Source organism: Nicotiana tabacum, chromosome 2, assembly GCF_000715075.1.
Source record: "Nicotiana tabacum cultivar K326 chromosome 2, ASM71507v2, whole genome shotgun sequence".
Taxonomy (NCBI): domain Eukaryota; kingdom Viridiplantae; phylum Streptophyta; class Magnoliopsida; order Solanales; family Solanaceae; genus Nicotiana; species Nicotiana tabacum.
This window is the reverse complement of record NC_134081.1, coordinates 53,815,414-53,832,095: the sequence shown is the minus strand read 5'-3', so window position 1 is coordinate 53,832,095 and position 16,682 is coordinate 53,815,414.

The window sequence follows — 16,682 nt, the reverse complement described above, 5'->3', positions numbered from 1 at the left end:
AATGTTAGGCAACCCGAAGAGCCAGTAGATGGAGCAAGGGGAGCTAAAAGCAAAAGAATAACTTGTTCGAGTTTTTAGAAAAAATTGATAGACATAAATGTTAGCGGAAAATAAGAAGAGAATTAATGAAGCATTATGAGTAAGATGTGATACATGGATCATGACAGTAGATAAAAAAAAGAGATGACAGTATTACAGAATCTATAGTCAAGTGAAGGGAAAGACGAGAGGTGACAGGCCTTGAGACAACAAAAGAATACGGGCCATAAAGTCATAGCCTCATTTCGAGAAATAAGTTCGTGACTCCATCGCAACTACCGGAAGGAAAAGTTAGACCTAGAGTACTAGAAATCAGTATGGGCAGGTGAACAAGATAAACTAAACATGAATTAGGGACTGAGTGAGTTGATAATGGTCGACATCATGAGAATTTCAGATTTCATTTCGGCGATAACAAAATGAACAACAGAAGAAGATTCATGAGAAATTTAGAGAATGGTCATTCAGGAAGATGCACCCTAAAGCAAGCAATGTGAGCAAAGTATAGCTTAAGGGATTGTATGTGCCAGTTATACTAAGTGTCACCCTCGCGATTAAGGAAATTTATTATCCTTGGTACAGAAGGATTACCGCGAGGCGAATAAGGGTCATCGATGATGTGAAAAGACACCAAAGATGAATAGGTAAAACATCTATACGTAGATCATCATAACACTAAATCATAGTACTCCCCAAAAAGGGGAGGATATGGAGTAATGCGGCATCAAGTGGGATGAGATTGCATTTATTGAAATCCTACAGATATGCTACAACTCCATAACTTTATGCAAGCACGACGTTAAGGAAAGGAAGTAAGGGTTCCAGCCTGGGATGTCTTTAATAAATAAGTAGCTAGTGCGAGTGGTAAGTTAAGACAAAGAATAACCCAAGAAAAATTACTCGGAGTATTGATGTGAGAATGGGCCAACGAGTAATTAGTAGTTGATTCGGGAAGAGCCTAGTTATCACTAGACAAGAGGAAATAAACAAATCAGCAAATCAATGCAAGATAAACATAGTGAACCCCAACATGGGGAATTCAGCCTCGCAGTTATGACATTGTAATATTTGAGATATATTCATATAGGAGTTGGGGAAGTTAAAAAGGTACCGTATGAGTGTTACGGAAATAAAAGAAAATTCCACTGGGAAGACAGTCAAAATATCAGTTTAGAAGCAACCCTACAAGCACAAGGGCATGGAGGTAAGTAACTACGGATAATTATAGGCAAGGAAGGACATTAAAAGGTCCGTCGAGTATAAAATGTAAGAAGCTCATAGCTTCACAAGAGTTAGAGGGTCCTCCCTAAGTACTACAATGAAAGACTAGCTGAGGAAATAAGGAAGGAGGCTTCAACCTAAACATAATAACTTGAAGAAGAAATGGTCATGTAAAAACAGTCTCACTACAACATTGTATGCACTCCATAAGAAAGTGGCACCTACCGTGGCAAATGAACGGGAAGTAAAAGCAAAAGTGATATTCGAGATCATATGAGTTGCACAAAAACTCTGGTATGTATGGGTAGTAAGATAAGCTAAGTATGCATGCAACAAGGGGGCAGAAAGATCAAGAAAAAATATAGCTTGCGTTTAAAGAAAGCTGAGATAGAACAAAAGGAATTATTCGATCAATGATCCAAAATTAGCTACTTTATAAACGCACTTAAGATTTTAGAGTATTATCCATGTAGCATATATGTTGACAATCATACAGTCGTAGAAGATTTCGGTATAAGTTAAAAAAAGAATTGAGCCCAGGGCATAAACAAAGGATTGAATTATTAGAAGATTGTATCATAGATATTCTATAGCACCCATGAAAGGCTAAATTATTAACTAATACCATGAGCCACAGATCGGGAAATAGCTTAAGCCTACATAAAGGCTGATCAGAAGGAGGAGGAAACTAAAGAGTTACATCAACAAAGTAAATTAGGGATCTGATAATTGGACCCAAAAAAAGAATTATAGACCTCGTGATTGAGAACATTACAGTATTACTCTTAGATATCAGAGGTACACGAGAGATAGTACAATAGCCATATCCTATAATGGCTCTACAATAAAGCCAGTCAGAAAAAGTACCAACTTCATAAGAAGTCAGTATGAAACTCCCACCGGGTTGTGTATACACCAGAGTTGCAAGTATTATAATAGATCTTCAAGTAATGGACATGAATTATACCTATGTGGAAGGGAGGTCATGAAAAAGATAGAAGATACGATGCAAAATTTTAAAGTAGTAAGGTAAAGGTGAACAACGTATGAGATACTCAAATGCATAAGGTTGTGAATAGTCCATACCTCGGATAGAGGGCTAGAAGCACTGGGATTCAGTATCCAGGAATGATAGAGATGCCATTGGTGGCATATCTTCCAGCCTATGGTTTCTAGGTATCGAGAGAGCTAGTCGAGAGAGTAAAGAAGAGTTAGAGACGATGTGATGTCTCTCTTGATATTCCAAAATAACACAAGGAAATTTATGGTGCAAGCAAGTTGAAGGAAAGTTGCGAGTAATATAAATAGATATGTGTAGGTCGCAAGCTAAAGTATGGTAAAGCGACAAGGTTTTAGGAAGACATGAGTAAGGATAAGAATAGGCAAGTGAGAAGGTGACGAGAAGGGATAAGTCCACGGGATTAAGCCCATGAGAACAAGAATTATAGAAAGCTCAGTATAGCCTGAATATACTCAAAGAAGTCTAAGACTAGTAGAATTTAAAAGAGATGGAATGCTGCCCTGGTAGTAGAATAAGGGTGTAATTATGAAAGATAAAGGATGACGTTTGGGCCTTCGATTAAGTAATGATTTGAAGAGAGAAAAAAAAGGGATTTCATGAATTATACGGGATGAAAATTCGCACGTAAAGTGAATCACATTGGGATGCTATGAAATACGATTATGGAAGTATATTATCACCCCAGGTGGATCAATTTAATCACTTTCGATGAGACGTAAGCCTTAATAACAATGTAATACGTAAGAAGTATCAAGTTATCAGTGGTGGATTGTAGATCAACATTGAGGTGAATCAATAATGGATAGATAAAAGTTACAAAGTATGAGATGAGATCGGGGCATCAGTCTTAAGATAAACAGTAATGAAGAAGCGTTAAAGGACTTAGATTTATACATATGGGGTAAGCAACGAACGTAACATGGAGTTTGGTAGCAGACCTCAGTAACGATAAATCGAGGTAAGAGTTATGGTATATTATGACCTACTTAGATGCAGTAAAGTCATGCAGATAGATAATTGGGCCTGTAAAATAAGATATAGAAATATTCGTAAGTCCAAAAAAGTACCGAGCGAAGAACTTCAGTATACCTATAGATGCCCAGAGGGACATCTTATTAAGTTCTTTATATGTTCACAAAATGAGGCCTAGGGATTGGCTAAAAGCTGGAAGAAAAAGGAGAGAAGAGTCGCATAGGCGCACTTACAAAGTCAGAGTTGTACAAGCTGCATGATAAAAGATAGCAATAGTTACAAGATTGGAATGATTCCGACCACGAGTCATGGTGTGAGAAAGAGTCCTAAAAGGGGGAATGCCCTGGCCTTTGGTATTCATTCACAGAACAGTTGCCTAGATGGCAAGAGGAGTACTAAAGTATTCACAAGAGCTATGGGTTATGAGAATGATAAGTGCATCAGTCCACATTCGAGAACAAATGTTCCAAAGGGGGCTATAATGTTACACCCCATATTTGTATTTGTACGTGAAAGTACGCCATAAATAAATTGATGAAAGCTCGGAAATGAGATGTTACATTCCGTATTTTCATACGTTAAAGTTTCGTCGTAAGTTAATCAACGTATGTTCGAGAATGAGATTTATTTTGGGATTATAAGTATTATGCTATTTCAAACAAGTGATAAGTAAATTCGTGAAGGTGAGAGGGTAAGCGAATCGAAGGAAATGAGTTTTCGTCGAAGTTTGACATTTTGAGAAAAAATACGGTCCTAGCTATAATACAAGGTATTTATGGACTAGTACCATACAAGGTACCGCATGACCATAATAGTAAGGTGTACGAAGTGTGTTAAAGTGTGTAGTATTTTAAGAAATTTGAGATAATTCCTAATTATGTGGATAATTGGTTAATTATTGATTTTAGTGGGAAATTATCAATTAATTAAGATTTTGGTGGTAAGATTAACTAGGAAATTAAATTCTTTGGATAAAGACTAAGGCACTAACTCTTACCTAGGAAATTAAAGTCTTTGGATAAAGACTAAGGCACTAACGTGGCAGCCTTGACTTAGGGGAAATGGTGACTCTTAAAGTTCATAAATAGGTGGACAAAATCAAGTTCTTATCATTTAAAGAAGACATGAGTTTGGAAGATTGATTGCCTTTAATTTTGCTTAAACTTTGAAAAGTATGAAGATTGTAAATTGTATCAGTTTGTCTTCAAGGATAGCCAACAACTGTGCGCACGAATCATACTAAAGATTTGCATATATAGATTTGCAATTCTATATGGATGACGACAATGGATGAAGCTTCAATACGGATTTGTTATTCTAAGAGATTTGCAATGAAGTTATACTGTGTAATCACAATGGGATTTTGCGACTCTATGAAAGTACGGTACAATCTTTCTCAAGAATATTATACAAATTCTTCCCTACTTTGATCCGCCGTTATGTGATTTGTCACAATTGACATGTGTTAGAGGAATTATCAAGAGAACCATCTCAGGTATGTTAAGGCTAAGGCCTTCCTTCATTTTGGCATGATCTCATAATTACATGTGTTTGATAACGAGGCATAAAGTTAAGTTCATACTCCCAAATTTATATACATTATCCTAGTCTCATAAATTACAGTATTCTCCTTATCGGGACTTCATATTTAATTGAGTATTGTCTTCTTCCAGTCAAGAGAGCAGAGAGCCTATATATACAGTATTATAGTATTTTCATTACCATCGAGCTATAATCGATGGACAGGCCCATATTGGGCAACCTTTGATCAGATGGTAAGTTATATACCGAGCCTACTGTGGCCGAGCGCCTATGAGCGAGCCCCGAATGGCCGAGATACAGAGTCTAGTATGGCCTAGCGCCTATGAGCGAGCCTACTATGGCAGAGCAGTTATATATATATACCGATCCTTATAAGGCCGGACAACTATTTTACTTACCATATTGAAAGAGTTGAGTGAGTATCAGCAGGTGAGTATATCTTCAGATTATCTTTGACAACCAGTTACTTTCAGTTATTATATTATCAGTTCAGTTTCAGCTTTCAGTATATTACCTTACATACTCAGTACATTATTTCATACTGACTTCCCTTTTCTGGGGGCGCTGCATTTCATGCGTGCAGGTTCAGACAGACAGACGAGTAGACCTCCCCATTAGGTATTGCCTGAGTTCAGCTTGATCGGTAAGCTCCATGCCCTTCGGAGTTGCCGGGTCTAGAGCTTTATGTACATCTTGTGTATATATGTATATATGTTATGAGTAGGTCGGGGCCCTATTCCGATCACAATATATCCATCAGTAGAGGCTTGTATACATATCCTGTCAGTTAGTGCAGTATGTTGGGCTTGTAGGCCTTTTATGTATATTTTGTTGGTTTGCCAGCTGTAGTAGTTATGACGGACTTGTCGGCCTAGCTTTATATTGATGTTTAGTCACCAATTGCAATTATCTTGCAATGTGGACCATGGCCAAAGTATGACATTATATGTTCAGAGTCCCTTAGTCGCAAGTTGGTACGCGAGGATAGGTGAGGCATCGGGTGCCGGTCTCGCCCCCAGGTTTGGGGCGTGACAAGATCCTTCTGTTTGAACAGATGTTGTAGGCTCCAGTGGTCGTTATAGACCTCACAAGGACACTGTGCAAATATTGTTGCCACATCTTCAAGGCATGAACAATAGTTGCTAACTCAAGGTCGTGGACAAGATAATTCTTCACATGTACCTTCAACTGTCTAGATGCGTAGGCAATCACCCTACCGTCTTGCATCAACACAGAGCCGAGGCCAACATGCGACGTATCACAGTACATAGTGTAAGACCCCGAACTAGTAGGCTACACCAGCACTGTGGTTGTAGTCAAGGCAGTCTTGAGCTTTTGAAAGCTCTCCTCACACTCCTCGGTCAACCTGAACGGAGCACCCTTCTGGGTCAATTTGGTCATAGGTACATCAATAAATTAGAAACCTTCTACGAATCAACGGTAATACCCTGCCAAACCAAGAAAACTCCGGATCTCAGTAGCTAAAGATGGTCTGGGCCAACTCTGCACTGCTTCAATCTTCTTCGGATCTACATGTCCCAAAAATGTCACCAAATAAAGCCAGAATTCACAAGTTGAAAAATTTGCATAAACCTTCTTTTCTCTCAAGGTCTGAAGCACGGTCCTCAGGTGCTGCTCATGATCCTCCCAACTCTGGGAGTACACCAAGATGTCGTCAATAAACACAATGATTAATGAGTCAAGATAGGGATGGAATACACTAATCATCAAGTGCATGAATATTGTAGGGGCGTTGGTTCGCCCAAATGACATCAAAAGGAACTCGTAATGACCGTAACAAGCCTTGAAGGCAGTCTTCAGAATATCCAGCTCCCGAATCTTCAACTGATGATAGCCTTACCGCAAATCAATCTTTGAGAACACTCTGGCACCTTGCAGCTGATCAAATAGGTCATCAATGCGTGGCAATGGATACCTATTCTTCACTGTAACCTTGTTCAACTATCGATAATCAATACACATGCATAGAACCATCATTCTTCTTTACAAACAAGACCGTAGCACCCCAAGGTGATAAAGTGGGCAGAATGAAAACCTTATCAATCAACTCTTGCAACTGGTCCTTTAACTCCTTCACCTCCGCTGCGGCCATACGATATGGTGGAATAGAAATTGGCTGAGTGCACGGCAATAAATCAATACCAAAATAGATATCCCTATCGGGTGGCATGCCCGAAAGATCCACCAAAAATACATCTGGATAATCCCTCACTACCGGAACAGACTCAATGGTAGGAGTATCAAAGCTAATATCTCTCACATATGCTAGATACGCATCACATCCCTTTCCAACCATCCGTTGTGCCTTAAGGAAAGATACCACCCTACTAGGAACATAATCCAAAGTACCACATCCACTCCAACTGCGACAAACCTTGCATAGCCAACGCCACCATCTTGGCATGACAATCAAGAATAGCATGATAGGGTGACAATCAGTCCATTCCCAAAATAATATCAAAATCTGCCATACTAAGCAACAATTGGCCGGCTCTGGTCTAAAAACAACCAAGAACAACTAAACACGACCAATACACACGGTCAACAATAATGGAATCTCCCACTAGCGTGGACACATAGACAGAAGAACTCAAAGAATCACGGGATATACCCTAATATGGAGAAAAGTAAGATGATACATAAGAATAAGTGGAGCCTAGATCAAATAAGATTGATGCATCTCTGTGAAAAACTGGAACAATACATGTGATAACTGAGTCATATGCAACCGCCTCCGTCCTAGTCGGAAGAGCATAACATCTGGCCTGGCCTTTCCCTCTAGGGCGACCTCTACCCGCCCGACCTCCACCTCTGGCTGGCTGTGCAGGTGGAGTGACAACTAGTGCGGTAACCACGGCCTGGTAAGTCTGGGGCCCCTGTGGAATATGTGGAGCCTGAGTAGTCTGTGGAGGTGCACCCTTCCTGAGTCTAGGGCAGTCCCTCAACATATGACGAGTTTCACCGCACTCAAAATAAGCTCTCGGAGGACGTGGCTGATGAGACTGGCTCAAGCTTGGTCGGCTGGACTGACCGCTGAAAGCACCTCGTGCAGGAGGTGCACTTGACAGTGGCAGTGAAAAATGGGAGACCTAAGACCTGGGAGTGACCGGAACACCGTTGGAAGTTAAGAGTGCTGAATGAACAGGACATCTCACATAGCCTCTACCATGACGGACTGCAACTGGGGCACGGGCACCATTATATGTGCTAGAATCTCGAGGCCTCTTGGCCTCCCTCTCCTCTCTCTCCCGTCTCCACATACCGTTCAATCTTCTAGCGATCTCCACAACCTATTGGTATGGGGTATCAGTCTCCAACTCTTGAGCCATAATGAATCTAATACTGTGGTTGATCCCCTCGATAAATCGACGGACTCGCTCTCTGAATGTGGAGACTAAAGATGGTGCATGTCGGGACAACTCACTAAATCGGACTGCATACTCCGATACGGTCATAGCACCCTGGCGTAACTACTCAAACTCTACGCGTCATGCATCCCTAAGACTCTAGGGAACAAAGTCCCTCAAGAACATCTCTGAGAACTGAGCCCAGGTGATTGAAGCTGCCTCGACTGAGCTGCTAACCTCATACGCTCACCACCACTGATAAGCCGCTCTCTTAAGCTGGAATATAGTGAAAGCAATACCACTCGACTTCATAAGACACATAGTATGGAGGATACGATGGCACTTCCCCAGAAAACCTTGTGCATCCTCTGCAGCAAAGCCGCTGAAAGTAGGAGGGTGGTACTTCTTGTACCTCTCGAGCCTAATATGCTCCTCCTCAGATACTACAGCCATAACCTCGGGCTGAACTAGGACAACTGGCTGCACTGGTATGATCTTTGGGACCTGGTCAATCTATACCCGCTGCTCTGGGGTACGGGCTGCGGAAGTCTATGCTCTTCCACGTCATGAGATGTAGCAGGACCAAGTGGAATCAACCCCACCTGAGCTAGAGTTCCAAACATGCTAAAAAACTGGGCGAGAGTCTCCTGAAGTGCGGGGGTAGTAACAGGCGTCTCAGGTGCCTGCCCTCTAACTGGAGCTATTGGTAGCTCCTCTGTAGTAGCTTGAGTAGGTGCTCTGGCTGCACCACGTAACCTTCCTCGGCATCTGCCCCAGCCTCTCGCGGATCTAGCAGGGGGCGCGAGTGTATGATCCTCAGATCCAGCTATGCGTGTCCCCACCATCTTTGAGAGAATAGAAAGATAGAGATTTAGAATTTTGAAGTCAATAATTTTCACGATAAGGAAACAAAGAAGTGAAACTTTTCATAAGAGTTTTGTAGCCTCTCGAAGATCAGTATAGACGTCTCTATACCGATCCGCGAGACTGTACCAAACCTGCTTGTGACTCATAACACCTATGAATCTAGAGCTCTGATACCTACTTGTCACGGCCCCAATTTTCCTTCGTAGGATGTCGTGATGGCACCTAATCTCTAAGACTAGGTAAGCATAATATTCAGGCAAAAATAACTGAAATAATGATTAAAGTCTAAATAACTCAAAATAATATGAAGGAAACTCTATAATTCAACATAACAACTCCCCAAAAACCCGGCGAATACAAGTCACAAGCTCTATATAGTAGTTCTGAATTTCCTTATACATTAATGTCTCTAAAAGGATAAGGAAATAGAATAGTCTAGGTAGATGGGGACTCGGAGGTCTGCGAACACCGACAGGTATACCTTGAAGTCTCCAGAGCTGAGCTCTCGCTAGTGCATGGACTGGTAGGAGGTACCTGGATCTGCATAAAAAGATGTACATAAGCATAGCATGGGTACACTACAACGATACCCAGTAAGTGACAAGCCTAACCTCGGCAGGGTAGTGATGAGGTCAGATCAAGTCCCTACTAGAATAAATAAGAAACGGGATGAATAATTTAACAGTGCAAAAATAATAACAACCAAACACAAGTGAAGTAATAGAGAAATACCACCAAGAGTCACTACCAAGGTACCGCCTCGTAGTCTCAAATCACAAAAATAGTTCCACAATCTTTCCTTATATTACTGCGGGAGCCTTGCATTTAGTTTTGAAAATTATTTTTTCCTAAATAGCATCCAACGTTTCAGCCTACCATATCGCACCGCTTGGCTTCAAGTAGTTCCCCTACTAGCAACACGCGTATCAAGCCCACCTTATCTCACCACAAGCATTTCAACCCAAAAACCTTATAACACCGCATGCGTATCAATATCACAATGTATCACAAATCGCATCTCAAGTGCCAAATATCACAGGTTGCCAAAGAAATCAACAACAACGGTGTTTTCACAATAAATAACCCATGGCTCAATCATATTGTACACAAGAGTCTCAACAATAATAAGCGTAAGTGAATAACTCAACAAGAATAGTATTTCACAACTTAACACTTTGCCTTAATGTGAATAACGACCTTTATACCTCAATACCAATTTTAACAACAAGATATTCAAAGAATAACAACTTTAAGTAGAGAATTCAATGGTTACATAATAAATATGGAATAAAGGAAACAAGAATTTCAACTAAACATGTAGAGCAATTAACAAGTAAGAGATAAGACAAGTAGAACATGCGAAAATAGACTAATGATGATGAATATAACATGTTAAGATAGCTCAATTAAGGCATGAAGGAATCTACATAGTTAGAACCGGTCAATTACCACATTTAGCCAGTGCACACACTCATCACCTTGCGTACACGGGTTTCACATATCACAATTAACACAAAACAACACCAATACTAATGGGTAATTCCCCATACAAAATTAGGCAAGACACTTATCTCAAAACACGCTAACTTAATCCACTAATAAGTCGTTCCCTCGATTATCCAACTTCGGACGGCTCGAATCTAGCCAAAACAGCTACACACAATAAATATAAACTATAGGAAACTGTTTCGAATAATAAAGTTACGATCTTTGCAAAGAAATAAAAACTCAACTCAAAATGTCAACCTGGGCCCGCATCTCGGAATGTGACCAAAATTATAAAATCCGAACACACATTCGATAATGAGTCAAACCCTACAAGAATTACACAAATCGCCTTTCAAATCCCCAAAATTTAGCCTAAGGAGTTTCACAATTTTTTTTCCCAAATTTCCAACTCAAAATACTAATTAAATGATGAAAACAACAATAAATTCGTGTAAATAGTCCAATCCGGGTTAGAATTACTTACCACATTGAGTTCCTTGAAAACCTCTTGAAAAATTGCCTCACATCGAGCTCTCTAGGTCCAAATTATGAAAAATGAGATGAAACCCAAGTTTTTGAAATATTATTCTGCTGCCCAGACGCACTCTATCGTGATCGCGGACAAGGACTCTGATCGCGTAACATAATTCTCCCCAGCTCAATAAAATACACTTCGCGATTGCATGAAACCAGTCACAACGTGATGAACATGCTTTCTCCCCTACGTGATCGCGTCTCAGGTTGTGCGAACGCGTAGCACAAACCTGCCTCAGCCCCCAGCCTCGCCATTCCTTTTTCGCGATTCACCGACTCTTCAAACATCGCGATCGCGTAACCCATCTCGCGATCGCATAGAACAACTTTCACCAGTCGCCAAACAGCTCTTCGCGATCGCGAACCTCCACTCGCGATCGCTTACAAGGAAACCAACAGCAAAATATTCAGCAGCCTTCAAAGTTGCGAAATGTGCCTAACATGATTCAAATTACACTCGAGGTCCCCGGGACGTCAACCAAATATACCAATAAGTTCTTAAACATCATATGAACATGCTCAAAGCGTCAAATCACGTCAAAAAATGCTAGAACCACGAATCACGCATCGATTCATGCCTAATGAACTTATGAACTTCCAAATTCAAAACTAATGTCGATTCATACCAAAACAACTCTGATTCACTTCAAATTTTGCACACAAGTAATAAATGACATGACAAACCTATACCAACTTCCGGAATCGAAAACCGACCTTGATATTAATGAAGTCAACTCCCTGTCAAACTTTCCAGCCTTCAACTTTCTAACTTTTTTCAATTCACGCCGAAACGACCTACGGACCTCCAAATCAACATCCGGACACGCTCCTAAGTCTAAAATCACCATGCGGAACTTTTTAAACTGCCAAAACTCGATTCCGCAGTCGTCTATATAAAAGTCAAACTACGGTGAACTCTCTCAACTTAAACCTCCAACTTAGAGACTATGTATCTCATTTCACTCTGAAACTCACCTGAAACCAAAATAAAATACCCCGGCAAGTCACATAAATACAATATAACATAGAGGGGGCAATAAATAGGGGATCGGGGCTAAAATACTCAAAATGATCGGCCGTATCGTTATATTATCCCATTGAGAACAACCTATTTAAGTACAAGGTGTATGTACGTAGTCTATCTTGTACAGAAGCATCAATAGCAGAGGGGTTTTTGGCTGATGAGTGCTTTACTTTTTGCTCGAGATATCTACATGATTGCGTGAAGACAAAATTCAGTAGGTACCAAACTGTGGATGATGAGTGCTCACCGAATTTGTTACTTATATTCCCTAATATAGGCCATCCAATTGGAAGTAAGAAAAAAAAAATACTTTTCTCAAGTATTTGTAGTTATGTTTTGAAGCACATCGATGTGCTCTGTTCAATACTGGAAATGAACAAATGGAAAAATTTATCGTGTAAGATAAATTATAAAGATATTTATTTATATTTTATATAATTTTTCTTTATTATATGATTGAAATTGAAATATTCTTGATTTCAGGAAACATAAGAATTTAATTGTTAATCATAGTAGATCAAATGCATGGGTAAGAGCGAGGGGTCATAGTCTGTAATTCAGCAATTGGTTTAAAGAAAAAGTTAAAAATATTGTAGTGCCAGATTATTTACGATGGCTAGCCAAATTACCTAATATGGTGGCCAAACGATATACAGCATATTCTATCTGTGGATACCTATTTCATACCAAAGAACGTGATTCCCGATGTAAGACTCAAAATAGTGGAGTGACTTTATCGACAGCAACATATAGTTTTGCTAGTGCTAGTGATCAAAATCCCTTCGATGATGAGGTTATCTATTATGGAGCTATTCAGGATATTATTGAGATTTATTATTAGTGTTGTTTTATTGTTGTACTGTTTAGATGTGATAGGTTTCGTAATGAAATAGATGATTATGGGTTAACTCGGGTGTACTTCAATGGATTATGCAGTACAAATGACCCTTTTGTGATAGCATCACAAGTTTATTAATTTTTTTATGTGGAGGATCCAATAGAGAAAGATGTTTATTATGCGAGAAATAAAGTACATGTTGATTTGTATGATCTGGAGGAAGAGAATTATCCCAATATTGGAGACACAATTTGGAGGAAACCTAATAATGACATTGGTTCCTCATCCGGATTACTTGATGTTGACGTTAGATGGTCAAGAGAGTATATACCTGTTGATATCATTGGTATTCAATATAATGCACAATATTCACACGATACAATTGAGGAAACATCGGAAGAGGAGGATGAGTTTGATGATATTGATTGGGACTGGACGGAAGCAGATGATTAAATAAGAAAATTATGAAATTCTTTAATTATATCCTTTTAGAATATTATTCTGACATGCTTCATATTTGCAGGATTTGGGATCTGGCAATAGTGTTGTAGATACTGAATTGATTAAGAGAGATTTGGATCCTTTCATTCGGTTGTTGTGCCCCGACCCTTCTCCAACATCCTCTTCTGGAAAAGTTTTATATATCTTGACATTCCGTACTTGAGTTTTATGCAAAATTTTAATGTTATGAAAAAAAGAAAGAAAATTTGAGGTGTTGCTTCGTGAATTTAATCTCATCGAAGATAGAAATTTTCATTGGTAAATGGATTTGTAATGTTGGGATGTTCTTTGTCCGTTACTGGAATTCAACAACTCAGTTTGATAAAGATGAACTCGTTTTCTACCTCTTCTCGCAAAATAATTGAAGTTGTTGTTGTATATGCTTGATGAAGGATAAAATTTATTCATATATTTTTCATAGCTAATAATATATTTTTTCACAAAATAAAAAAATATTATGCTCAAAACTTATATTTCCTAACAAGTATTGCAGGAAGAAGAATTATCATAGACAAAGACAAAGTATGGAACTCTAGAGAAAAAAATAATGGAATGAAGAAAATGGGAGAAAAGGCTCGATGCATATGTGAAACACGATAAAGAATCAAAAAATAGAAGAAATGAAGCCAATATTCATCTAGGCCTTAACTCAGGATTCATCTAGGCCTTAACTCAAGATCCATCTAGACTTACAATCCTATAAATACGCTAGCAAGGCTTAAGAGAAAACATCAAGTATTAAGGAGTAGACATTGTTATCTTGGTCTCTCACTCTCTTTCACTTAAGTTTTTTTCTAGTCTTTTATTTTTTAAGTAAAAATAATACTCTTTCAAGAGTTCTTCTTTCTCGTCTTTGAAAAAATTAAATACTTCTTTATGAAGTAATTTATTTTTGTTGGGATAGTTGATGAAGCTAGATATATTATTATAATTTCAATTTCAGTTTCATATGTGTTTGTCATAAAATTTTCTATTTCAAATCTATTATGTACTAGAATGATAGATTATATTTATTATTGTCACATTCATCTATTTTATCACTTAATTATTCTTCTATAAACTTTGTAATTTTCACGAAACAAAATTGATATATTATATAGTTATTTAATAAAATAGAGTGATAGTAATTTGTAACAATTTGTTATTCTGAATTTTCAATCTTGCTTCTTTCAAATCTAATCCTCAAGGAGGAATTGACTCGAGCAAGGCGACTGATTGAAAAGTCTTTATCGTATTTCTTTCAATTCTAATTCTCAAGAAGGGATTGACTCAATTAAGATTAATGACTCTGTGAAAATAATCTCAAGACGTTTTCACTAATTTCAGTACAATCCAGGCAAGAAGAATATTTCAGTTTTTACTTTCACTAGATATCAATTAATTATTATTTATAACCTCACGGAGTGGTATTAATTGATTGTTTTAGAGTGGGTAAATATAATTGTATTCGCAATAAGCAATTACTCTTCGGCGAAATATATGTGAAACTGAAATTATTTTATAATAACATTATCAAGTGAATATAATGATTCCTAACTCTTTTTAAATATAAATTATATACGGTAGAAACCGAGCTCGCCTATTGCATGACAGATCGGGGGTGAAACATAATAGGTTGAAGATCGACCCTAGATTCCATCGAACCTAGGTACGATGTTAGAACATGCGCCTTCAAAGGTTACCGAGTCCGTGACCCTGGCACTGACTCCGACTCTGAATTAGCTCGAGAGAACATCATCGACTAAAATAACGGAAGGTTGAAATATCCGTAACCGGTCGCGCATCACATCGGGAATCTCGCCACGTATCAATGGAACCTCTTAATTATCAAATTATGAGATTTTTTTACCTTATATAGAGTTGTACCTAAAGTAGGACTCCACCAGGATGTGATTATTTGTAAAACATATTGTAACACGAATTCCAAAAGTATTATAATATTATTTTCTTTTTACAAGCTATTGTTCTTCTGTATATGACATTATTTGGATCATATTCAGTTCGAGTGAGGTCTATTTCTCAAGGCTATAATTATTCAAGTCACACGGTTTAAATTTACTTTATTATTATTTGCTTTACTTATAGTTCAATCTATCACTTTGTGTCAAATTAATCCACGTATCCCTAAAACCACTTATAAATTTAATTGTTATCCAATTTTTAGGGTAAACATAAATCTTCCGGAGTTGTTTGATATTGCTTAAGTAAATTTACAATTCTAAAATCCTACTCTCCTTTCATCAATTTATTTTCACAGATAGTAGCTAAAATACCATAAATCTGTAATGTAGATATTCAAATCTCTGTAGGACGATATCATAAACTATACTATAATTTGACAGAGTACGAGCTTTATTATTCTTTACGCCAGAAACACATCAAATTTTTTGCGCCGTTGCCGGGGATTGGCATACATGTAATTCAGATTAGATATTTTATTACTAATTTGAGCACTTAATATTACTATTTATATCTTGTGTTTTTACTAATGTTATCAGTATCAACTAAATACTATAGCTATTATTGTTACAAGTTCTGACATTCAATAGAAGTATTATATAAGTTTTTATCATTCTCAGTACTTCCATCACTATATCGTACTATTGTCAACTATATTCATAACCATTTTAACTTTTTGTACTACAACTACTGATATATCACTATAAATATCAATAGTATTATAGCATTATAGTACTTATATTACTTCTTTTCATTATTAGTAGTGACTTTCTATTTATAATTGTCACTATTTTCTTTTACGTTTTCTTTTTGTAACTATTATTTTTTATTAATTCTAGTATAATTACTATTAAAATAATACCATTTTATTTTCACCAACTACTAGCATGCTCAATTACGATCCTGAAATTGAATGATTTTTTCGGTTGCACAGGAAAAAACAAATATCATCTTTTCAAGGCATAGCTTGTGAATAAATGGAGAATCAGGAAGTAGAGAACATCAACCCACTGAAAATCCCACCACCAGTCCATGTAGAAGATCAGTTTGACGAAGTTGCGCAAAGACCAACAAATAAACTCCTAAGGGATTATGCTAGACATGACCGCTTCAACTGTGAATCTAGCATTAGGAAATCCCATGTGGCAGCTAACACCTTTGAAATCAGGACCGGCCTGATGCGAACAATTCAACAATATTGTATCTTCAGTGGAGATTCAAGTAAAGATCCGCGCAATCATTTAATTGATTTCTTGGAACTTGTTAAAACTGCTAAGTATAATGGAGTTCCTCCAGAAGCAATCAAGT